The following is a 26,287-nucleotide window of genomic DNA, read 5'->3' as shown; positions in this document are numbered from 1 at the left end:
GAACCGGGAAGCGGCCGCGCGAGCTGGCGTGGCGCGCGCAACGGCGTCTTCCCGGGCTAGACGCTCGGAGGAGCCGCGGCGCGCGCCCCTCGCCGGGTACCGCGCTCGGGCCTGGGCGGAAGGGAGATCACATGATCGCCTGTACACAGTCCTACGCGGGCGGAACGCTGGCGGTGCAGGCACAGGGCTAATTGGGCGCCCTGAAGCAATGGATCCATCATGGTATGCAAATAGGAGTGTGTCAGACATAAACATTTGTTCAGGAGTCCAGTGGCTGAAGAAAGGACTAACTCGGTGGGTACTAAGCTCAGATTCTCGAAGGGTAAAAATGGCTACTAGATGTAATCTGGCCAATCACTTTTCTTTCTGCTAAACCTACATGAGGTGAGAGTTATTTCAACACTGTCTACGGCCGACACACCCCAACACAATTTTTTAAATGAATTTGATGGTATTCACAGTTATCTAATTGCGATGCTTTCTCGCTTTGTAACAGGAGGCTTACTTTGAAACCTGTGAGGTTAGCTTTGTAAGAAGACTAAAAGTAATCACATGTGCTTAAGGGAAAATGTTGGGGGAGGTGTCTCAACCAGAGAAAATCCGGTAAATAAAAAGTCTCTGGCTCTCCGCCCTCCCCCAAGCCACAAAGCCTACGTACACAGAAACTGTATGGTCCTTTTATATGCATTATGGGATTTGTAGTTTAATGGACTGCTTCTAAAAGCTTCCTGAAACAATGTTTGAATGTAAACTTAACAAAAATTATATCTCTCCACCTTTTAGTCTATATCGGGGAAATAGGCCCTTTCGGCAATTAATAACTCGCCGAGAGCGAAGAAAACACCATTAACAAATGCTGGATGCCTTACCTGTGCCAGGCACTTTGTCTTTATACCAAATTACGTTATGGGTGTTATTTGCCACGTTTTGCAGTTGAGGAAAACTGGTTCAGGTTAAGTAATGAGTTATTTGGAAGCTGAGCACCACCAGCTTGGCTGTACATCTTAAATTTGCCAAAGTCTTAATCCGCATTCTTTACACGACCCCACACTGCTTCAGTAGAAGTAATTTAAGTACAAAGACGGACCTGGTTCTGTTTCTCAGCATAATGTCAATTCAAGAAACAAAAGCGGGGCACCTGAGTGGCTTAGTCGTTAAGTATGGGCTCTTGAGTTCCGTTCAGGCCGTGATCTCACGGTCTGTGAGTTCCAGCCACTAGTGGGGCATCATACTGAGCGTGGAGCCCGATTGGGATATCCTCTCCCTCCTTCCTTCCCTCCCTCCCTCTCTCTCTCTCTCTCTCTCTCAAAACAAACTAAAAAACAGAGACAGAAAAAAATTGTTAAAAGAACACCCACAAATTGCCTGTCCTGTGGCACAAAGACATAAAGCTGAAAAATGGAGAAAAAATTGTGACATTTACGACAAACTGCTTTAATATTTAATTGTACATTCACAGTCACTATCCTTAATATCTGATAGTTATATTTACATATCAAAAGCTGTTACCAATCCTGAAAGAAAACTATACTAACTCTTAGAAAGGCAAAGGACAAAACAAGCTAGTAATGTATCAGATATTTTAAGAAAAGTTTAGGGGCGCCTGGGTGGCTCAGTCAGTTAAGCGTTTGACTTCGCTCAGGTCATGATCCCCGGGTTGGTGGGTTGGAGCCCCACGTCTGGCTCTGTGCTGACAGCTAGCTCAGAGCCTGCAGCCTGCTTCAGGTTCTGTGTCTCCCTCTCTCTCTGACCCTCCCCTACGCACGCTGTCTCTCTCTCTCTCTCTCTCTCTCTCTCTCTCTCTCTGAAATAAAAACATTAAAAAAAAATTTTTTTTTTTTAAAGTTTGCAGCTCAGAGCCTGGAGCCTGCTTGGGATTCTGTGTTTCCCTTTTTCTGCACCTCCTCCACTCGCACTCTCTTTCTTTTTCACTCTCTCTCTCAAAAATAAATGTTAAAAAAATTGTTTCTTAAAGAAAAGATACCCTACCTCACTAGAAATCATTTTAAAAAATGAAAACAAAACTAACAGTGAGCTACTATTCACCTGTTAGATTGGCAATGATTTTAAAAGAATAAAACCTAGATAAGAGTATAAGGAATAGATAACCATAATTGCATTAACCATATCAAGAATCAAAATCAATACAGTATTTCTGGAAGATAGTTTGGCTTTCATTTAAAAATATTTTTTTTAATGTTTATTTCTGAGAGAGAAAGAGACATACACAAAGCATGAGTGGGGAAGGGGCAGAGAGAGAGAGAGACACAGAAGCTGAAGCAGGCTCCAGGCTCTGAGCTGTCAGCGCAGAGCCCAACACGGGGCCCCAACTCATAAACTCAGGGCTGGAACTAACAGTCTGAGATCATGCACTGAGCTGAAGTTGAATGCTCAACCTACTGAGCCACCCAGGCGCCCCCACCCAAAATAAATTATTTTTAAGATACACTTTGCCCTGTGCTGACAGCTAAGAGCCTGGAGCCTGCTTCAGATTCTGTGTGTGTCTCTCTCTCTGCCTCTCCCCAGCTTTTGCTCTCTCTCTTTCTCTCTCTCTTTCTCTCTCTCTCTCTCACACACACACACACACACAAATGAATAAACATTAACAATTTTTTTCCAATTTTTTAATTACACTTTATTGTCAAGTTGGTTTCCATATAACACCCAATGCTCATCCAAACAAGTGCTCTCCTCCATGCCCATTGACCATGGTCCCCTCTTCCCCACACCCCGATCAACTCTCAGTTTGTTCTCAATATTTAAGAGTCTCTTATGTTTTGCCTCCCTCCCTCTCCTTAACTATTTTTTCCCCTTCCCCTCCCCTATGGCCCTCTGTTAAGTTTCTCCTGTTCCACATATGAGTAAAAACATGGTATCTGTCCTTCTCTGCCTGATTTATTTCACTTAGCATAATACCCTTGAGTTCCATCCACGTTGCTACAAATGGCCAGATTTCATTTTTTCTCATTGCAATATAGTATTCCATTGTATATATAAACTACATCTTCTTGATCCATTTGTCAGTTGATTAAGCATTAAAAAATTTTTAAGAAGAGATACACTTTACCCAGCTATTCTACATCTTAGAATCAATTTTAATATAATGGGAAAGGTATCCAACAATTTGTAAAGATATTCAGTGATAGATTGCTTATAACTACAAAAAAATTGGAAACAATCTAAATTCCTATAAGTGAAGAGGCTGAGTAAATAAGCTATGGTACACACAACCATATATAGAATACGAAGGCATTAAAAAGGATAATGTAGGGCCACCTGAATGGCTCAGTCAGTAGAGCAGGCAAACATGATGATGTGCTTCTTTGTGGGGGAAAAAAAAAGGAGGGGGATGCCTGGGTGTCTGAGTAGCTTAAGCATCTGACTCTTGATATCAGCTCAGGTCATGATCTCATGGTGGTGAGATCAAGCCCCCAGCTGGGCTCAGAGTTGAGGGTGGAGCCTGCTTGGGATTCTCTTTCTCCTTCTGTCCCTTCTTTCCCAAAATAAATAAATAAACATTTTTTAATGGTCATATGAAATAAATTTCACAGTCTACCATGCAAAAAAATTTTTACTCACAGCATATCAATAACAAAAATCAAAGGTAGTAATGCAGAAAGAAAGAAAGAAAGAAAGAGAAAGAAAGAAAGAAAAGGTAGTTTATAAAACTACCTAATGTCCCATTTTTTGGTCAAATACAGTATGTATCAAATGAGGAAATCTGACTGAACATTACAAAAGTGTTGACTGTGCTTAGTTCTAGGTGGCAGAATAATAGAGGATCTTTATTCTTTAGACTTGAGCAGAAGCTATGTTACTTTTCTAGTCATTTTTTTAAAGCAAATTCAACAATTAAGTACAAGAACCTGTCTTCAACCAGCATGTTTTCCATTATTTTATTTATCATTTACTGAAATCTAAAGAAAGGATTAATCACATAATTAGTTTATTAATAAATATAACATTATAGTAGTTCAGGAGAACATTTCTTTAGCTCTATGCAAGAAAGTTTAAGTAAATTAGTTTAATAATTCAATGATATTATAGATATCAACCACAAAGAGATTAAATAATTTGCTCCAAAATAATGTTAGCCCAAATATACAATAATGTATAAACAAAGGTATTCATTTTCAACTTATGTATAACAGAGAAAACTAGGAAACCTAATATCTACCAACAGAATATTAGTTAAAAAACTAAGGTACAGGGCTCGCTTTGGCAGCACATATACTAAAATTGGAGCAATACAGACAGGATTAACATGGCCCCTGCATGAGGATAACACGCAAATTCGTGAAGCATTCCATAATTTTTGTTGGGATGAGCACTGGGTGTTATATGGAAACCAACTTGACAATAAACTATGAAAGAAAAAAAAACTAAGGTACAAGGATGTCTGGATAGCTCAATTGGTTAAGTATCTGACTCCTGATTTCAGCTCAGGTCATGATCTCCTGGTCATTCATGAGATAAGCCCCACCTCAGGCATAGAGTCTGGTTAAGATTTTTTCTTTCGTTGGGTTTCTTTCGTTGCCTGGTGGCTTAGTTGGTTAAACATCTGACTTCAAGTCAGGTAATGATCTCATGGTGTGAGTTGAGCCCCAAGTTGGGCTCCATGCTGACAGCTCAGAGCCTGGAGCCTGCTTAGGATTCTATGTCTCCCTCTCTGTGCCCCTCCCTTGTTCATTCTCTGTCTCTCTCAAGAATGAATAAATATTAAAAAAAAAAAGATTCTCTTGCTGTCTCTTAAAAAAGTAAGGTACATTCATACAACAGAACACAGCTCTTAGAAAAGAATAAGGTAGACCGATACACACTGACACAGAGAGATGTTCAGTATGTTTTGTTAAGAGATAAAACTAGCTTCGTCATTCTGATACCTAAAGAATAATTCTTTAATGTTCATTAAATCAGTATTCTTTATTTTATCCATTGCTATACTCTTTGAATATACTATTTTATAATAGCTTAATGTTTAAAACTTAATTACTTGGGGCACTGGGGTGGCTCAGTCAGTGGAGTGTCAGACTCTTGATTTTAGCTAGGGTAGTGAGATAGAGCCCTGAATGAGTTGAACATGAAACCTGCTTAAGATTCTCTCTCTCCCTCTGCCCCTCTTCCCAACTCACTTTCTCTCTCTCACTCTCTAAAATAAAGTTCATTAAAAAAAAATCACCCAATGATGTGCAACCATTGAGAAACATAATGAAATATTTGTGTAGGAAACCTTGAATCCTTCAAAACTATATCCAGTGTTCCTTTCCTGTGTTCCCATTGTACAGTGCTGTGATTACTTCTTTGATTAATTATCTATCCATTCCTGCTTCTACCTTGAGCCTTAAAAGGTGTCCAGGAACTTCCTTAACATTTCTCCTACACTTATTATACTAGATTGTAATTTCCAGTTTTCTTACCTATTTCTATCACTGAACTCAAAACATCCTGGAAGCAGAAACTGTATCTTTTCCTTCTTTATTCATAGCTACTAGCAAAGTTTCAGCCCCAATGTAAAGTCTCCAATATTTGTTCAATGTACCACTTCCCCACCTTTAGTCTTTGTTTTAGCCCCATACTAACTGCAGTACTCAGAATTTCCCATGTTCTTGAACATTCTATGAAAATATTATTCCCTTTAACTGTATTGCCTCTCTCCTCCTCCCCACTCTCTCTTTGCAAATTCTTATGATTTATGCCTGGAACCCCTGTTCAAATAACACTCAGATAAACCACAATCAGGTAAAACTCAGAACTTCCTTCTCGGGGCTCACACATGAATTTACACTCACTTGTATCACTATTTGTTCTCCTGTGCATCCCCCTTTCTAGATGGTGAGACCCTGGTCAGGGACATTATTCCATTCATTCGCTGTCCCTAAAACAATGCTCAACCCGTAAAAGGTCTTCAATAAATATAACTGGCAGGACAGATGACTGAAGCATCCATACCCTACTCAGCTTCTGTTCCCATGCATCCGCACAGCCTGACCTGTTTGAGGTCACCGCCTAGGTGCAGAGGTCCTCTCTTATTTTCTGTTGACTACAGATTGTGGTCTGGCTATTGCACTCTTGTGATTCACAGACAGTCTGAGTTGAGGCTCAACTACCTAACTTGGAAAAAATCAGAAACTCAACAAAGGTTTTCTCTTTGGTATCATTAAAAAAAAAAAAAAAAATTTGCATGCTCCTCTTTCTGCCTAGCATGTTTCACAGTTTTGTACTGATGTGTTTAATGGGTCCCTCTTCTCACTGGGTTTCATAAGGCAAGAACCCATGCCTGTTTTGTTTCCTGCTGTGTCTCCAACACCTGGCACAAAACTAGGCACAGGGTAAGTTATCCATAAATACTACCTTGATGAAGGAAGGACTGGTTAATGAAAATAAAAACATTTTCTAAATTGTTTTTTAAATTTTATTATTTATTTATTTAATTTCTACATCCTACATGGGGCTTGAACTCATGACCCCAAGATCAAGAGTTGCATGGTCTTCTTTTTTCTGTTGTTTTTTGAGACAGAGAGAGCATGAGTAGGGGAGGGGCAAAGCAAAGAGAGAGGGAAAGAGAGAATCCCAAGCAGGCTCTTCATTGTCAGCACAGAGCCCAACATGGAGCTCAAACTCATGAGCCATGAGATTATGACCTGAACTGAAGTTGGAAGCCAGGCACCCCAAGAGTTGGATGCTCTTCTGACTGAGCCAGACAAGCACCCCTCCCCAAAACATAAAAACATTTTTAAGAGGAATGTTACAGAAACAACCCTGCTCTATAAGAAATAAAATTTTTTAAATAAAAAAGTTAACAAATGAAAAATGATTCAGTATAATTTTAATTTTTAAAAGATCCCATCCTTAATTATGATAACACCTAATGATAAATTGGAACAATAAATTTGGTGTTAATTCATTTTAGTTTTTGAAGTATAGAAATAGAATATGTTGTTGAAAGCTTGACAGATAAGGAAGAGTATAAACAAATGAAAATTACCTATAATCCATCCCCCAGAAATAATGACCCTTAAAAAGTAATGCCATTTCTATCAAGTATTTGTTCTTTACATGTTGTATCTTTGTGTCATAGTATATATACTTTTTAAAATGTTTATTTTTTTTGAAAGAGAGAGCTGGTGGGGGAGGGGCAGAGAGAGGGGGAGAGAATTCCAAACAGGCTCCACACCCTGCACAGAGCCTGAAGCACGGGGCTCCATCTCACCACCATGAGATCACAATCTGAGTCAATATCAAGAGCCGGACACTTAATTGAGTCAGCCTGGCACCCCATATATACAGTTTTGTATCAATTTATTATTTTGTATGTTATAAAATTCCCCATATTTTAAAAAGTCTTCATTTTGTCTCTGTTCCATTTTAAAGACTAATGTAAGATTTTTATTTCCTAATTTAAAACATTTGATACTAGTTCTATGATCTCTTTGTTTTTAATGCAATGAGGATGATTACTATTTTTGAGCAACTTTTGTGATCTTCTTACCATCAGAAAATACTCCTGATTCTATTAAGGTTTCATCTGTGATTATAAATTTAAATTCAAGATTTTCTCCCTTTTGATGAGTTTTTTAAATTTCACATAGGACTGGGGCACATGGGTGGCTCAGTCAGTTAAGCGTCCCGACTTTGGCTCAGGTCATGATCTCACGGTTCTTGGGTTTAAGAGCCCCGGGTCGGGCTCTGTGCTGACACCCAGCTCAGAGCCTGGGGCCTGTTTCAGATTCTGTGTCTCCCTCTCTCTCTGACCCTCCCCTATTCATGAGCTCTCTCTCTCTCTCTCTCTCTCTCAGAAATTAAAAAAATAAACATTAAAAAAACATTTAAATTTCACATAGGACTAACCCTGGAAATTTGATACTTACTTCTTAAACAAAGCAGATACATAGGTTGACAAATACTCCTCCAGGCTTCATTTATGGTTGGCCCAGTTTCCCTAACTGGCACGTCCACGTCTGTGCTCCTCCCTCTGTACCAGGAGGTATGGAGGAACACCGTTAGCATGAGCACAAATTTTTCACAAAAATTGTAAAATGTTCTCTCCTAATATGTCACTTCCAAAACACAGTCTCCTCTTACACAGCTTTCACACTTTTAAACCTACAGCTGGAATATAAGCATGTAAATGGTTGTAGATAAGGTGAAAAACACCTATATCTATTTCAATATGTTGTATCCTTCATCATCTCTGGAAATGGAATACAACAAACCCTGGAGGTGTAATTGCCCCTATCGCCCCACCTTGTCATGAATTGTGCAATCTGAGGAGAAACTGAATCCAGACTGGTTTACTTTGCTACCTCTCAATTCTAGGTACAATAAACATGTGGGATACTGCTTTGGAATATTCTGCATGGTCAGATTTCCCTAGTATTTATCCTGTTAGGTTTCCAAGTTCATTTTTGGGTAGTATCCTCCCCTTTTGACTCTGAACACCCATTTTATGAAAGGAAATGCATCATGTACATCAGAAACTTTATTGAATTAGAAACTTTATTGAATCAGTCAGTAGCTTCTCAAGTGCAACTGAGTAGCAGCCCTTCCAAGCCATTTTACTTAAATGCATTAAGTACTCCTATTACACTGAGTCTGATTACCTAATTAGCATATAAAGACAAAAGCTAAATGACACAATCAAAAGCCAATCAAAGTATATCATATATGGAAGTAAAATCTGAAAAGTTCTTGTTCTGATACCTTAGTAAGCCTTTAAATTTCAGGATTAGAGTAATCATAAATCTCTTCAACTTTACTGAGACCAAAAACTGTGTTCACACTAACTGGCTTTTATTAAAATTCATAGGAAGTAAAGTGGTGGAGCTCCTGGGTGGCTGTCAGTTGAGCATCCTACTTCAGCACAGGTTGTAATCTCATGGTTCGTGGAGCCACATCAGGCTCACTGCTGTCAGCCCACTTTGGATCCTCTGTCCCCCTCTTTCTCTGCCCCTCCCTGGTTCATGCTCTATCTCTCAAAAATAAATAAACATTAAAAATAATAATAATAGGGGCACCTGGATGGCTCAGTAGTTTAAACGTGCGACTTCAGCTCAGGTCATAATCTTACGGTCCGTGAGTTTGAGCACTGAGCTGGGCTCTGTGCTGACAGCTCAGAGCCTAGAACCTGCTTAGAATTCTGTCTCCCTCACTCTCTGCCCTTCCCCCACTCACATTTTGCCTCTTTCTCTCCATCTCTCTATCTCCAAAATATAAATACATTAAAAAAATCTTTTTAATAATACTAAATAAAGTGGTAATGGTTTATATAATGAAGGCATATTTGATTATACTTTAACCTTTGTCTTCCTTTTAATTATGAAAATATAAGCTTGTTATAGAAAATTCAAATAATACAAAACTATATAAATTAGAAGTAAAATCCTAGTATACCTCTGGAGTGAAACTTTTGTGAAGTTTCTTGTGATCCTTCTATATTTTTTCTTTTTTTTTTAATGTTTATTCATTTTTGAGAGAGACAGAGCATGAGTAGGGGAGGGACAGAGAGAGAGGGACACACAGAACTCAAAGCAGGCTTCAGGGTCTGGACTCTCAACCCAGAGCTCCATGCAGGGCTCAAACTCACAAACCATAAGATCATGACCTGAGCAGAAGTTAGACATTTAACTGACTGAGCTACCCAGGCATCCCATCCTTTTAGATTTTTTTCTATACATGTCATAAAAACATATATCTTAATAAAATTGATTTATATATACTATTCTGTAATTTATTTTTTCAACTTAATAATATACGGACATCTTTCCATGTCAGTATGTTTGATACTTATTATTTTTGAGAATTATGTAATAATTCATTGAAAGAATTCACCTTATTTTATTTAACCAGTGCCTTCTGGAAAGACCTTTAACTTGCATCTACTTTTTCCTCCTATAAACCATATAGTAATAAATGTATCTGAATTTAGAGTGTGTTTGGAAAGGAAAAAGAAGTAAGTGGTAGAAAAATTATGATAAATGCCAGTGGGTAAATCATTGAGCCAAGGATGGTAGTTTTAAGGAAGATTTGGCAAAATAACTTTATTTACTAGCCCATTTATGATGAACCAGGTCCCAGTTAGTTGTGATCCATGCTGCCATTTTCTTAATACTGCTACTATTTTTACTTTAATAGACTCAGATTTATCTTGATTCCACATAGTACTGGAAAGACCATGAGCTATGGAGTTAGGCCAGGGCTTGAATCCTAGCTCAGGTTCAGATTTATTATATTAGATGCTGTTGTTGTGCTATCTATTGAGGATGCAGGAAGGATGCAATCTGTCCAGGGTGGCTGAGAGGCTCAGTCTGTTAAGCTTTGGACTCTTTATTTTGGCTCAGGTCATGATCTCACAGTTCTTGAGATCATGCCCTGAGCTGGGTGCCCTGCCTACTAGGAGATTCCCTCTTTCCCTGTCTCTCTGCCCCTCTCACCTGCCAAAACTAAATAAATAAACTTAAAAAAATAAATAAATAAACTTTAAAAAAAACAAACACCACAATTTGGCCTCCAGATTCTTACAGCTTGAGAGATGAAGCTGATATATCTATTTTGTTCACTGCCTGTTCCTTCAGTGTCTCGAGCAGAGCCTAGTAATAGTAACCACTCAATGTTATTCTTTTTTGAGTGAATCACCTTCAAGACTGTGCCAAGTACTGTTAGAGGCATGCATAGAGTGCTGTGACATGGCTTTCCAAGAAGAAGCTTCAAAAACTGTGTGGGGGTGCCTAGGTGGCTTAGTTAGTGGCGTATATGACCTTTGATATCAAGGACTTGGGGTCATGAGTTTGAGCACCATGTTGGGTGTGGAGATACTTTAAAAGAAAAAAAAACACCTAAGTCTGATGAGTCGAAAACAATTCCTGGAGAAAAGGATGAAAATAAGCCAGAGCAAGACATTTACAAAGATGCAAAGAGAAGCGACTGCCACCATACAGGGTGCTGGGAACCGTGAGAGAGGACTGGAAAACCACAAGGAAACCATAGTAAAAGAGCTTTGACCCTCTGCTAGGGAAATCACATGTTCATCCTGAAGGGTTTGGAGAGTCTTTTATAGTTAGTCCCCCTTTATCCATAGTTCTGCTTTCCACGGTTTCAGTTACTCACAGTCGACCAGGATCTGGAAGTAGAGGATCCTCTGATATATCATCAGAAGGTCAGTAGTAGCCTAACTCCACGTCACAATGCCTGTGTCCTTCACCTCATTTCATCTCCTCACAGAGGCATTTTATCATCTCACATCACCACAAGAAGGGTGAGTACAGATATTTTGAGACAGATAACTTTCAAATAACTTTTATTATGTATACAGTTGATCCTTGAAAAACATGGGTTTGAATGTTTGGGTCCACTTATATGTGAGTTTTTTTTATAAGTACAATATAGCATTGTAAATGTATTTTCTTTTCCTTGTGATTTTCTTAACATTTTCTTTTCTCTAGCTTAATTTATTGTAAGAATACAGTATGTAATACGTATACAAAGTATATGTTAATTGACTATGTTTTCAGTAAGGTTCTGGTCAACAGTAAGCTATTAGCTAAATATTGGGGAATGAAAAGTTATATGAGAATTTTTGACTGCATGGTCAGTACCCCTAATCCTATTGTTCAAGGACTAAATATATTGTTATAATTGCTCTATTTTATTATGATTTATTGTTGTTAATCTCCTACTGTGACTAATTTATAAATTAAACTTAAAAATTAATCTTTATCTTAGATATATATGTATAGGAAAAAACATACAGAGTGTGGTACTATCTGGTTTGAGGCGTCTCCTGGGTTGTTAGAACATATCCCCTCTGAATACGGGGATACTAATGTATATTAAGCAAGAGAGAATCATGATTAGATTCCTGCTTTACAAGGAGGCTGCTTGTTAGTCTCTGAAAACATTAGGAAAATGAAACTCTAGGAAGAGAAAGAAGCTAAGAAGCTATTGCAGTAATCCAATTGAAAGGTGATGGTGGCTGAGACCAGCCTAGCCATCTTTCAGTTTCTCTTACACATCATAATTATCCTCCATTTTATTTCTAACACATACAATTGTGTGAAGAGTCATCATAAAAGCTGTTCCTTCTGGCTGGAACACATATGCTCCCCCATTTTCAGCCACCAGTTCTTACAAGCTTTAAAGTCTTAGCCTAAGTGTCACTTTCTTAGGCAGTCTTGTCTGACACCCTGCTCCCTCCTTAGCACTGAACATAATTATAAATGATAAATTATTTAATTATAAATTAAACATTTATATAGTTATTTGTTGGATATATGCCTCACCCACTGGACTCTAGATTTCATGAGGAATATGTGAGTAAATGAGTGGGGAGGGAGAGATGTGAACAGATTCAAGAGTGGATATGGAGGGGCGCCTNAAAATAAGTTAAAAAAAAAAAAAGAAAGAGTGGATATGGAGATTGTTATGTTTAAATGTTTGTGAAGATAAGGTGAGAAAAAAGTCAAAGAGTAAATGTAGTTTCCAGTTTAATCACTTGGGTCGATGCTTGTGGCATTCCTTGAGTTAGGAGACTAAGAGAAATAGGTGGGAAGATGGAATCATGAGTTCAGTTTGGGATATGTAGTGGGTACAAATTTCAAACCACAAACTCAACTGGAAAAGAAATACAACTTGGCAAAGTTTCCATAATAAGCTCTATATCCCATTGTTTGTTTGGTTGTTTTTTTTTCTTAGTTTATTTTTGAGAGAGAAAGAGAAAGCATAGGCAGGGGAGGAGCAGAGAGAATCCCAAGCAAGCTGCATGCTGTCAGCATAAACCCTGATGCAGGGCTTGATTTCACAAACCGTGAGATCATGACCTGAGCTGAGATCAAGAGTCTGCCCCTTAACCAACTGAGCTACCCAGGTGCCCCTATATCCCACTGTTAACTTTAGTCATCTCCAGCACTCACTCCAATGCTAACTATGGCTACTGATTATCTTAGAACTGTTTCTTTACTCTTGGAGTTACTTTGCATGTATTTTATTTGTGTCTTTTCCTCCTTCATTTTATTTTCTTTTTCTTTCTAATTTTCTCTTTTTCCAAGCCATAAAGTTATTAAAGCAATGTTTGTCACTGCTGTTTGACACCACTATCAAGATTACAACAAAAGTAAATGTGCTTATAAATTAAAACATAAGTGATTTTCACTAGAAATAAGGAGATGCTTTTGAAGGGAAGAAATTTATTAAATATTAGAATGAATAACCGAGGAGTGTAAGGACTTGCCTGCCATGTGGTAAATCATCAAACTTGGAAGGAGTTTAAATAGGACACCTTTTGTAAAACAAAACAAAATGTGTGTGTGTGTGTGTGTGTGTGTGTGTGTGTGTGAGACATATATTCTGTGACATATATGTAGCAGGTAGTTCTCAAAGACAAATGTAATCAGAGCCCTAACAATATCCTTTTAGTCCTTGGAGCTAGTCCTCCCTGCAACAGTGATCATCTCTGGACTTCACAGTGGTGTAAGTAAATAAATCCCTTTATTGTTTATTAGTTTGTGTTTGGTTTCTGCCCCTTTCTGTCTAAGGAATCTCTACAAATTCAGGGTCTTTGTCCTGTAAGGTGATTGATACTATGCAATGTTTTCTTTCATCCATGATATTCAAAGTCATTTGTGAAAGATTTTCAGTTTCTGGTAAAGAAACTGGCCATCTGAAACAGCCAATGGGGTAAGCGTAACACTTGTGGTGTTTTCTTCTCCTTTGTATCAGCACTATGGCTAGCCCAAAGAAAAATCAAATCCACTTATTCTATCTATAAATAAGTTTCCCTTTAAAGCAGGATCCCTTTTGTAGAAAATAAACTGAAAAGGAAACAATTTATCCTATCCAATTTTCCTCTATCATCTAGGGTAGAAGCTCTTTTCACTTCAGCAGAATGAAAAGGGAATCTGAGAAAGATTCTGGGAAGTCTCCTTACAGTTAGTATTCTTTTCTACTGCAAAGGATGAATTCACCCAAACTTTTAGAAGTGCAGAATGAATAGGCAGTGAAGGAAGGCAATCACTTTGAGGGAAAGAAGCTGGTGACTCAAAGAGTGAAAGAAAAGTAGAATTGCCATGAGAAAATAAAATTGGATAAGAAAGAGAACTAAAACAGAAAAATAACCTTACTCAGCTTTTTCTTTGTAGTTCTTTCCTTTAACTTATGTAAAGGGTACTTTCCAATGGGGTGGTCCTTCAGCCATTAAACAAATAGATATAAAGCCCACTCTGAACTAGAAGCCAGGTAAATGCTGAGAATGCAACAAAGCGTAAGATATCCGTGAGTCCATCTATATTTATAAGAGTTAGAATTTGATTCTAGGAAGGAAAGAATGAATATCAAATATCCACTATATTATTGTAGTGGTGTTCTCCAGGTTCCCCAAACACCCTGGGCAATGGGCAAAAGGAGAAGGGTGCTTAGTCTATCCTTAAGGCAATGAAGAGGGAACTTTGAAGGACAGGACACCTGACCCAGGACTGAAAGTCTCAAGACTGTGATGGCCTGCTTTTTCTGACAACAGAGCTAAGCAAGGAGACTGTTGGGAAAGGCCTGCATCCAAAGTTTGGTGGGAGAGAGGATGCATGAGCTAGATATGGGTACTCAGTGAAGCAGGCTGGACTTACCCAAGAAGACCACCTGAAGTTGTGGTTACTTCAGCAGAGAGGTAGTTACTGGAGACCTCTGCCTGGAACCTATCAAAGATAGACAAACCCAGACACTGATAGAAGTGGTAAGGACAAATTTTAATCAGTTATATAGTATTGCAACAGGGGAAAGAGTCCCATGTGAACGGAACTCAACTTCAATTTGTACAGAAGTGACTGGTATTTTAAAGGGAGGATAAAAGAATAGGGAGAGGGGAGATCAGAGGCTTCACAGAATCAGGGAAATGAAAACTCCCAGCAAGTTTTGTTTTGGGGCGGGTAGGTTTCCTGTGTGAAACACATATGAGCTTGTTAATTTGCCCTTATCAAAGCTAGAGTTCTGCCTTTCCACAGAGAGTGTGAGACAGGGTCTCTATCTTTAAGTGTTGGCTAGAACACATAGTAAGTTCTTTGGGTGGCATTGAGTTTTCTCAGGTAGGCACTTTAAGTGCTATTGTCATCCTAGGGATGTAGCTTTGAAATGTTAGCAACTGTCAGTGTTTGTTCAAGTTTTTATAGACCAAGGTTGAAGCCTAGTTTCTCCAGGCTCAGAAGCTCAGAGGAGCCTGGCTGGAGTTTGGTCAAGAAGAGATTTTTTTGTCAAAACCAGGAGCTAAGGAAAGCTTCCACACGGCCAGCTAGAGAAAACAAAAGGAGCCTACAAGTACAGTTCTTAAGGTCAGAAATTCTCAAAGTTGGGGGGTACTCTGGTGGCTCAATTGGTTGAGCTTCTGATTTTATTTCAGCTCAGGTCATGATCTCACGGTTTATGAGATGGAGCCCCATATCCAGCTCTGCACTAACAGCACATGCACACACACACCCTCTCTCTCTCTCTCTCAAAATAAACTAAAAGAAAGAAAGAAAGAAAGAAAGAAAGAAAGAAAGAAAGAAAGAAAGAAAGAAAGAAAAACAACAACAAAAGAAATTCTCAAAGTGGGAAGTGTTCTCTAAATGTCTGGAAAAGAGCTGTGTGGGAGTGAATCCACATTTGGAATGCATCCAATCTAGAGGGTACCAGTACCAGATTAAACTGAATGAAACAATGAAACCCGTGAAGGCAATGCAATTCAGGGCAGAAAAGTTGTAGGGAAGACTCTGACCACACCCCTTTCCCTACCAAAGGTTTAAAACCTAAAAAGATTAAAGTTTGAGGGAAGGGAGAACCTGAATTGGTGAGAGCTTGGGGTATAGATGATCTGAAAGTGATGGTGAAAATACTATGGAATACGCCTCAGATTTTGTCCTGAGAAAGACAAGAACCCTTCTAGAGAGAGGGTTTAAATGCCCAAGACTGGGCAGGAATAAAGTTTTCTGTTTGCACCCTACCAAGTCTAGCTTATTTATTATACTATTTACACATCCTCCTCCGTTACTTCACTTTCCAAATATCCCCCTAAGAGTGACTCTGGTTGTATATACTAAAGCATAGGGTGCTTATGCATGGATCAGAGGTTTTCTGGTGTCCATCATATTCTGAAAGGGGTCTATTGATCCCCAACTGAAAAGCTTATACTAGGCTGCTTTGTTTCAGGTCCAGATATCTGTGTCCTTCTCCTTTTGTTAATCACAAATATTTTGTGTTGCCCCCTTTACTGTAATTTATAATAAAACACAATTCAATGTGTAAATGCTTAGTTCCAGTTTCACTGAAATGCATAATGGGATAGTCATCTATCTGTACAAAAAACAAAACAAACAAAATGAAACAAAACAGGAAAAACAATAACACAGGCCCAAAATGGTATCACCTATCCTAAGTCTCACCTCACTAAGCCGACTTTGCTTGATTAAATTTGGCCCTACCAGAAATGAAATCTTAAACCAATGGGGAGTCACCTGATCAGCACTAGTTAGGTAATCTGCCTAATAGATCCCTGTCATCCCCTAAGAGTAAGTAACCTTGCAATAACCAACCGCCTTTATTGTTTAGTGTAACTTCCTGGTTCCTGCTCCCTTCTGCCTGTAAGTCTTCCATTTTCTACAGCTCTTTGGAGTACCTAAAGTTCTGAATGTTTCCTGGTAACAAGTTTCTCATGAAAGTTTGATTTTCTTTCAGTTTACTCAGTAGTTGTATTCCTAGAAAATTCACTGTGCATTAGAGCCGCATAGGAAATGGTTAATGTCAATCTTTTAGAAGAAGTTAGATTGACAAAATTTGGATTTACTAAATGCTATCTTTGTAACAATCAAAATCACCCTCCCAGATCCCCAGGTCACCCTCAGGGGATGGGCCTGTTGAACTGGGTAGGTCTGTGAAGGTCACCAACCCTATTTCTCCCTCGGGCCTCAGTTCCTATCCACCCCTCCTGTCTTTCTTCACTGGAGGGGAATTCTCAGACTAAACAGAAATCTCTTTACAGTATTTTTCTTTTGGAAATGCTAAGGACTTTGGGCGCTTGGGTGGCTCAGTCGGTTAAACATCTGATTTTACTTAGGTCACGATCTCACAATTTGTGGGTGAGTTCGTGGGTTCGAGGCCCATGTTGGGCACTGTGCTGACAGCTAGCTTAGAGCCTGGAGACTGTTTTTGGATTCTGTGTCTCCCTCACTCTCTGTCCCTCCCTTGCTCCTGCTGCCTCTCTCTCTCAAAAGTAAATAAAACATTTTCAAAAATGCTAAGGACTTAAGGAAGTCACTAGATCTGATTACTTAATAAAGGGAAATCTTTTTTCTTGTCCCTGTGTTGCAGGATTTTTTACCTCAGTACCCACAGTTCGTTGACTCACTGCTTGGAAGAATGAAGAGGTGGGCACAAAATGAGCAGCAGACAAATTTATTAGAGTATAAGATAAAATCAGAAAGTAAGAATATGAAAGTTCTCTTTACAGACACGGGCAATGCCAGTGACAATAGGCAAGGACTTTGTTTTATAATGTTTTGCACACACACACACCCTTCCTTCTCCCTTGTTTCTTTTCAGGTCCTACCTTCTCAGGTCCTACCCTTATTGACCAGGTAACTCTAAATGCCTAGTCATTCGTTTTTGATAGGCTCCTTTCTATTGCATGAGGGGTGGTCTATGACCATACCGTTCCTAATGGGTCATACATTTTATGGTCTACTACTTACTATTATTAACTTTTTACCACACAACAAAACTTGTATTAACATTTTGAACAGCTATTGAGAAAATCAGAAATCCAGCAATTACTGAAACTGGTGATTGCTAAACTTAAATTGGAGCAAATAGCTAGAGTGGAGTACTACTTATTTTTGGTCAGGTCTTTTGACAAATTCCTGAGGGGAGCCTGAGGAGGAGTAGGTTTATCTGTTACAATCTTAAGAGGAATCTTATGCCTGAGGGGCTTTGCTGTGGTCAGAAGCTCCCAGCATTGTTCCAAAATACTGTTTTTTCCCACCCAGGGCCTCAGGTCCTAATCTTTCCCTCTCTGTTTACTGAATACTGTCTTTTCCTATCATACCTGGGTGGGCATGAACTAAGGAGAAATCTTGATTGGATTTTGGATGCTCTACCACTCCCTTGTCACTTATATACTCATCACTTTAAATGAATGTTCTCTACCATTCCTTTATGAATTTTGTTTTCAGAGGATTATCTCTCTACACATTAGGACTCTCTTGTAAAACCTTGCTGATTCCCTCTTGAAAGCTCACAAGTATCCAATTTCAGTTCTTATGAATCTGTATTTCCTGCAACCGGTTTCTCCTAATTCCCTAAACACTGGTCCCTTGTCTCTTTCTTCAGGTCTTCTAACCAATCCATCACTCTCCTGAAAACTCAGTTCCTACCTCACTGAGGTAATTGAAAGATATATAAAGTCCTTACCTCTCTCACTTGCCAAAACAACTTTCTGTATCAGCCTGCATCCTTGAGGAAAAATAACAGAGACCCAAGATGGAGCACTGAATCAAAGGGTTTCTACCACTGAGCAGAGGAACCCCAATCCAGCTGAGTCTGGTCTCTAGGGGATGCAGTTTGGGGAAAGGGAAAATGGGGTCATATTTTAAAGCCAGAAAACCACAAACTGTGTCCATCCTGTATTAGCACAGTCTCTGTGAGCAAACACTGGGCGGGGCTGGAAGGGAGGCTCTGAATTTGTGGGGTTCCTGCCTCAGGAGCATAAATTGCCGCAGCCTCAAACCACGGTCTGAAACCCCCTTCCTTCAGGTGAAATCTCCATGCCATTGGATCTATGTAGAAAGAGTCAGGAGTACAATTTTAATCACCTCAGAGGTCTAATTGTATCAGTAGAAATAAACAAACTGGAAGAAATTCCTGTAGAGAAAACTTTATCACTTAAAAGTTGGGTGAAGAAGGCAGAGAAGGACAAATATCACATGTTTGCACGTATAGAAGGATTAGGAGGAACTTGACGGAGGAACAAGGGGGAGAAGAAGGGCGGAAATGGTGGGGGAAAGGGAGAGAAGCAAACCATGAGAGACTCTTGAATGCTGACAAAAACTGAGGACTGATGGATGTGGGGGGAGGGGGGATGGGCATGGAGGAGGACACTTGTGGGGATGAGCACTGAGTGTTATGTGGAAACTAATTTGACAATAAACTATTAAAAAAAAAAAAAGTTGGGTGAAGAAATAAGTTTGCAAAAAGCATTCTGCTATCTGCAGACCCAAAGGAAAAGTAAAGCTGTTTTATGAGAGTACTCTCATTTTATAAGTGAACAGTTCTGCTAGTTAGAATAGCAAAGTTCTGAAACGTGCATATGGAATTAAAATGTTACTTATATAAATTATTACCATTGTGTTATAATGTTCTGTTTGTCTTAAGATGTTACCCTTCTGCCTCTGTGTCAAGTACCCCTTTATGGCCCCCAGCTTATTTTGAAGGACCTGATAACACTTGTTCTCAAGAGCAATACTTCCTCTACTTTCAGATGCCACCTCCTTAACCTTTATGAAATCTCTACAAGATTGGTTAATTTTCCCTTTGCTAAGAAATGGGTACTGACATTTTCAGAGTGATTACTTCCAGGCTGTTAAATTATGGGTGATTGTTTACTATTTTGTATTTTCCAGATTTTGAATAATAAACATCTGGAGTTTTTTTCTTTTTTAACTTTGAGAGATGTTAAAAGTACAGACAAGTGCTGAGAAAAACATAATACCTGTGTTCCCGTAACCTAGAGCTCCTCTATAATGTTTATAATCAACAGAGTAATACAGAATTATTATATGTTGTAGAATGGATACATGAGATTAAATACCTACCTGTCAGCTTCAGATCCAATCGGTGGGCTTTCAGCATGAGCTTCATTTCTTTATGCTGATTTTATTTTTCGTTTCTCCTGATTATAAATAAAGTAAAACATTCTCTTATAGAATGTAAAGAGGCAGACTGATGGTGGAATCCCGAAAGAGATTACACATTACTATATGTGTAAAATGGGAGATAGTTTTTTTCTCAAGCCCAGTTGCTCTAGAGAGAGTAAAAATCACAGGTAAAGAATAATTTAAAAGGTTGAAGATGAGCTTGCTCTGGAAATGATGATGGAGCTTCTCTGTGTCAAATACTTAAGTACTCATTTAACCTTGACAACAATGTCATAGGATATCATTTCATTAATGTTCTATGTTATGGACGAGGAAACTGATATAGCAAGTATAAGTGGCTTGCTTACAGTACACAACTGGTAGGGGGTGGCCCTGGGAATACTAACCCAGACAATCTAACTCCAAGGTCTATGTGCTTAACCTCTATCCTTTCTGAACAGGTAAAAATGCTAGAACCTCAAGTCCTAAATCAGGTCCACGTTTCTCCCGGTAGAACCCAAGGAGTATATCAGTTATCTATTGCCTCATAAAAAATGCCAGAACTCAGTTTTAAACAACAATAATTTATTTAGCTCCCAGATCTGCCATATTGAATGGGATCCAGCAGAGAAATTCATCTCCACTCCATCAGTGTCAAGTGAAGCAGGAAGATCCACTTCCCATATAGCTCACCTTCATTGCTGGTTGGTTGGTGCTGACTGAGACTGAGAACTCAGCCAGGGATCAAATGGGGGAGGGGGACACGATTCCTTTCTATGTAGGCATTTTCACAAGCTGCTTCAAGTTTCTCAGGGCATAATGGATGGGTTTCAAGGGCCAGCAACCAAAAGGGACAGGAAGTGGAGTTTGCCAGTGTTTTAAGGCCTGGTGCTAGAACCTATCAGGGCATTACTTCTGCCATATTCTATTGGTCAAACACAAAGCCCAGATTCAGGGGAGGAGACTTGTACTCTGCCTCCCAAAGGGAGAAGCACCGAAGCATTTGGGACCATGTTTTAAAAACTTCTGTGCCTATTAGATTTCATCTCTAAGTTTGGATAGCTGGATTCCCTCAGCTTTTGATGACCCTGAAGCTCTCGGGTAATGAGCTGCCTTCAGGCCCCGTTGTAACCTGCATACTGAAGTTTCCCTTCTCACCAATACCCTGAAAGACCTAGCAAGTAACATCCCACTCTGGGAGGGAAAAAGATCCACCTGACCCCATGTTCTACCTGTGGTGTCAGTGATATCAGACCTCAAACCTCAGATCAGGCCTCCCACCATTAACAGTAGTCCTTGTATTGTGGGACTTTCCTGAACTGCTCTTTAAGTTTCTCTTAATGTCCCACTTGGAGATATTATCTTGTTAAGCCTGAGTCAGATGATACTGAAACAGATAGCACACAATACAACCCTCAAAATCAAACTGCTCTGATGACTCTTCCTACCTCAACCCTGCCTATGCTCTCTGACTCTCCTACTTAGGATGAGATTTTTTGGCAGCAGGGACCCTCGGTCTAGGAGGTTAAGAGGGACTCTTAGGTGCCCACCCTATCTCCCTATATTTCTCATTTCTCTGTTCTTTCCACAGTACATCTATGTTTGAGAGCTTCAGCTCTAGGTGACAAAGATTACATGGTTTTTCAGACCTGGTGCAAAATTAAAAGGTCCCTTGTTCAAATACTAGGAAAAAAGCACTCTTAAAGGCATCAAAATATAATGTTTATTTATTTACTTTGAGAGAGAGAGAGAGGGAGAGAGAGCGTGATCAGAGAAGGGACAAAGAGGGAGGCTCCAGGCCCTGAGCTGTCAGCCCCGGCATGGGGCTTGAACTCACAAGCCATGAGATCATGATCTGAGCCAAAATCAGACGCTAAACTGGCTGAGCCACCCAGGTGCCCCTAAAGGCATCAAAATGTAAAGTTTTCATTATCTCCTACAGTCTCTCCTCTGTCTTGTCACAGCATTTTTTTGTTCTAAGTAAAGAAAAATTAAATTAAGCCTGAATTTTACCATTCATTTTTTATAGTATGCAATGTCAGTTTTAAATGCAAATGTTAGAGCATTTAATTTGCATGCGTAGTCACCAAAATTGTACAATTTATATTTCATAGTTTGTATTTGCCTATATGTACTTTGTTCTTACCAGAACCATGAAACACTGTATAAAACTAACCCATCTGTTTTTATTTCACTTCCTTTTTATAATGCTATCATTGAAACCCAGTTTCTCTTATTCTTTTCCTAAGACAAATTAGAGCATAAATGTAAATAAGAGTCCCAAATGACTACTTCCTTGGGCATAGAGCTTCTTCTGGGATAATGGAAATGTCTTGGGACTAGTTAGAGATGATGACTGCACAACTATTTCATTTCTTGACACGCATACGTTGTACCACTACGTTTTATTTTCAGCTTTCTGATGAATAAGGAATTACTTAAAGGGGAAAAAAATGAGTTGCCCTATATTTCCCTTTACTTTTACGGCACCATGTTCACATGGCTCATACCAGGGATTAGCAAAGGTAAGAAAGGATATGGTAAGGTATCTGGATGGTCGATGCTTCTTAGAGCACCAGTGCTTTTTTTTTTTTTTTTTTTTTACTGTTTTGGAAACAAGTTCTGGTGTGAGAAGATAACATGGCCCTGGTGACTGTCAGGACCTCCCTCTTTACTCAGTCGTAAATGTACTGTGCTATCTAGTGCTTGGTTTGAGTCATAGGGAGCTCGCACACATTGTGGATGGGAGAAATTCTGTGCCCATGGGCATCACAAATGATAAGCACAAAGGACAGACATGAATAGCAGACACACATATTGCCTGTGTCTTGTCTGTTTCTGCGCTGGTTTCATTGTCCCATTGAAGCTCACTTGCAAAACTTAAGTTCAATGATAGAATTTTTAACAGTTTTATGAGAGTGACAGCAGAGCATTAAACCAAGTACAGGACACTTCTCAACAGGGAACCCTGTGTTACTTCTTAAGTTGTATATCCCTGAAGTCCACCTTGGTTCCAGGGCCAAAATTCAGCCTTCTCAGTGTGTTTACCAGGTCCTGAGCAAAGACAGGGCCTGGAGAATATTGCAATATTAGGACATTATTTGCAATTAAAATAAAAAATTTTGTTAAAGTTTATTTATTTTGTGAAAGAGTGAGTGTGCAGGTATGCATGCATGCAAGCAGGGGACAAGGGAGAGAGAAAGTGAGTGAGAGAGAGAGAGAGAGAGAGAGAGAATCCCCAGCAGGCTCCATGCTCAGCACAGAGCCTGAAAAGGGTTTCAATCCCGTAACCGTGACATCATGACCTCAGCTGAAATCCAGAGTTAGACATTCAATCGACTGAGCCACCCAGGTGCCCCTAAAATAAATTTTAAAAAATATTCAATGTTTTTAAAGTTTATTTATTTATTTTGAGAGAGACACAAAGAGAGTGCAAGCAGGGGAGGTGCAGGGGTGGGGGAGGGGAACAGAGGATCTAAAGTGGTATATGTGCTGAGAGCAGAGAGCTCCATGTGGGACTTGAACTCACCAACCATGAGACCATGACCTGAGCCAAAATCAAACACCTAACCAACTGAGCCACCCAGGTGGCCCCCAAATTATTCTACTATTAATTTAGATGGGATAGTTAATGACATTATGGGTTGCAGTTAGACATTCTCTGGTAGCTCTCTTCCTTAGCCCTTTTACTGTTTGACTTTCTGATTTCCTTTTCTTTATCCATTCTCATTAGTTTAAACTGAGATACAATTGACTTTAGTAGTGCACAAATCTTAATATCAATGTATACACCCATTAACCACTACCTAGGCATGATGTGGAATATTTCTTTCACCACTGAAAGTTCTTTTGTGCCCATTCCCAATCAGTAACCACCAGCCCCCCACCAGGGGTTGCCACTACTCTGCTACCCTAGAATAGTTTTGCCTATTTGTCTTCTATAGGACCTCATAAAAATGGAGTCAAAGAGTGTGTATTCTTTTATGTCTGCCCTACATCATGCTTCTGAGATTCACCTATACTGTTACTGGTATTCTATTATATGAATATATCCAAATTTGTTTATTCATTCAAGTGTTAATGGATATTTGAGTTGTTTCTACTTTGGAGCTATTATAAATTAAGCTGCTATGAACACTCTTGTACAAGTTTTTATGTGGACATTTGTTTTCATTTCTTTTGGGTAAAAACAGTGGAAATTGTGGATCGTGGGTCATAGAGTTTGTTTTTTCGCTTCCTCCTTTTTTCTTTTTCTTTTGCCCCTTTGCTTCCCATCCTCATAATCATTTCTGTATGATTGAGAAGAGAGTTCTTATTTTAGGAACAAACTGTGTTTGTAGCCAGAATATATAAAGAACTGAAAGTCTGAACGTCTTAAGCAATTTAATTCTAGTAATATTTCAAAGAAAAGATGTGGGTGTGTGTGTCTATGCATGTGTGTGTTGAGGGAGTGTATGTTCTTAAATAATTCATGGGGCAAACTGGAAAATGGGCACCTTAGGAACATAAAGCATATTCCCTTAGTCTGTATATATATTTCAATTTATTTTTAAAAAATTAGCTGTCTCACAATAGCGTAAGACATCAACTTTTTTAAGAATTTTTAAAAAGTTTATTGTGTGTGTGTGTGAGAGAGAGAGAGAAAGAGAGAGAGGGCACACAGGGGAACAGGGGAAGGGTAGAGAGAGAGGGAGACAGAGAATCCCAAGCAGGCTGTATGCTGTCAGTGCAGAGCCTGACACAGGGCTCAAACTCATGAACTGTGAGGCCATGACATGAACTGAAGTCAGATGCTTAGCAGACTTAACCCCTAAGGTGCCCCGATAGATGATTATTTTTTAAGACTTTGAGATATGTATTAATGGCTATGATGTCCAACCTAGATGGAAGAGGTAATTTAACAGATAATGCCAGATAATGTTATCTATTTCTTCTTCTTCTTTTTAAAAAATATCTATTTATTTATTTTGAGAGAGAGAGAGGAAAAGTGCCAGTGTGGGAGAGGCAGAGAAGGAGGGAGACAGAATCCCAAGCAAGCTCCACACTCAGTGTGGAGCCCCAATGCAGGGCTCCAGCTCAGGATAGTGAGATGATGACCTGATCTGAAATCGAGAATCAGACACCTAAGGGACTGAGCCACACAGGCATTCAATTGTTATCTATTTTTATTGAATTCACTTAATGCTTTACTATCTGAGAGGCCTCAGCAGTTCTTTGTTTTTTTCTTCCACAAAATCTTCCTTGTTGATAAAAGAGCTACAATATTTAAGAAATTTAAAAACTATATATCTATATCTATATCTATCTATGTATATATAGATATATACATAGATAGATATTTATATAGTATATCATTGCTAAGATTCTATGGAAACAGAAGAGAGTGGCAGATGTACAGCTGTGATTACCCCACCTATCCCAGCTCCAAGGAAACCTGAGACTTAACAGGGTTGCTGGTCAATAGCAGTGAATGGCTTAGGGACCTGATCCCAGAAGAGGGCAGCCAAGAGCTGCCTTAACTACTAGGGAGAGACCCAGCTGAGACCTTCAAGAGTGATTATGAGTGTTTCTCGTCCATTGTGCAAATTCCCAGAAAGATAAAGGACCAGTTTGGGGCCTGCTAAGCTCAAACTTGACTAGACAAGGAACAAAAGTTAGTAGAGGCAGTTACGAACCGGCTAAGGTACCCTAGAGTGAAAATAAGAAAAAGCAGAAAGTTGCTGCCCTGTGTCAAAGTCAGGGACAAGAGAGAAGAGGCAAGGTCAAGATCCACAAAAGGAACAGGTTGGCTGGCAAGCTTTTTCTATTTTTCAAAAATATATTTCTTTTTAAAATATTCGTGGTCATATGATATGAAATCACAGCAAAAGTTTGTTCTAATAATGAGTTAAGTGGCCCTTATTGGGCTAAAAGCCAGAAGGAAGTTGTGATGTACCACTGTACCTGGACTTAGGCTGCCTTTGAAGTATTTTGGGGAGTAAGGGCTAATGCATAAATGCTTTCCAGATGTTAGCTGAGGTCTCTTATGTTATGAGATCAAACAGGATTGGCTTGAATGCTAACTGCTTACTGTGGGACATCCAGAATCCTCCCTAAGATTTCTGTGCATCGCTGGGAGAGACAGGCAGGTGTTGGGTATTACATTCTCATGGTCACCATTACATATCTAAAGCACAGTATTTAGAACAAATCCTGGAACATTTTACAAGTGGTACTTATTTTTCCTTCTTCATTCTTTTTCCTCTTCTCTTGCTTACTCCTCTTTCTCCTTGTTATTGTTATGACTTTTGGCTCTGAGTTCCTGCTTCTACTGAACATGGTCAGTTCATGGATTGTCTCACTATTTCTTACCCAGGTTGTCCCATTTGGCACCATGTGAATCAATTTGTCATTTCCATTCCCTTTCTCAATTGATACATGCTCAT

General features: G+C 39.2%; 1 protein-coding gene and 1 non-coding gene across 6 annotated transcripts in view; both read left to right on the top strand.

The window, feature by feature from the left end:
* The first annotated feature begins 58 nt into the window (after nucleotides 1-58).
* Nucleotides 59-26,287, top strand: part of MIER3 (MIER family member 3) — a 187,054-nt gene continuing 160,825 nt past the window's right edge. For 3 of the 5 annotated variants that reach the window (XR_013337294.1, XM_077772991.1, XM_077772987.1), the window contains exons 1-2: nucleotides 59-294; nucleotides 11,096-11,251. The gene's annotated coding sequence lies outside the window, so the exon portion shown is untranslated. Of the gene's footprint in view, nucleotides 295-11,095; nucleotides 11,252-17,330; nucleotides 17,379-26,287 lie in introns of those variants that run through there. The other 2 variants (XM_077772988.1, XM_077772990.1) reach the window with 2 other exon arrangements.
* Nucleotides 4,210-4,316, top strand: LOC144239065 (U6 spliceosomal RNA). Its single transcript, XR_013337301.1, has one exon. It is a non-coding gene; the product is annotated as a U6 spliceosomal RNA (small nuclear RNA).

The sequence above is a fragment of the Crocuta crocuta genome, unplaced genomic scaffold (assembly GCF_008692635.1).
Source record: "Crocuta crocuta isolate KB4526 unplaced genomic scaffold, BGI_CrCroc_1.0 scaffold107, whole genome shotgun sequence".
In the NCBI taxonomy this organism is placed as follows: Eukaryota; Metazoa; Chordata; class Mammalia; order Carnivora; family Hyaenidae; genus Crocuta; species Crocuta crocuta.
The sequence above is the reverse complement of the archived record's forward strand: the minus strand, read 5'-3'. Positions and strand labels throughout refer to the sequence as shown.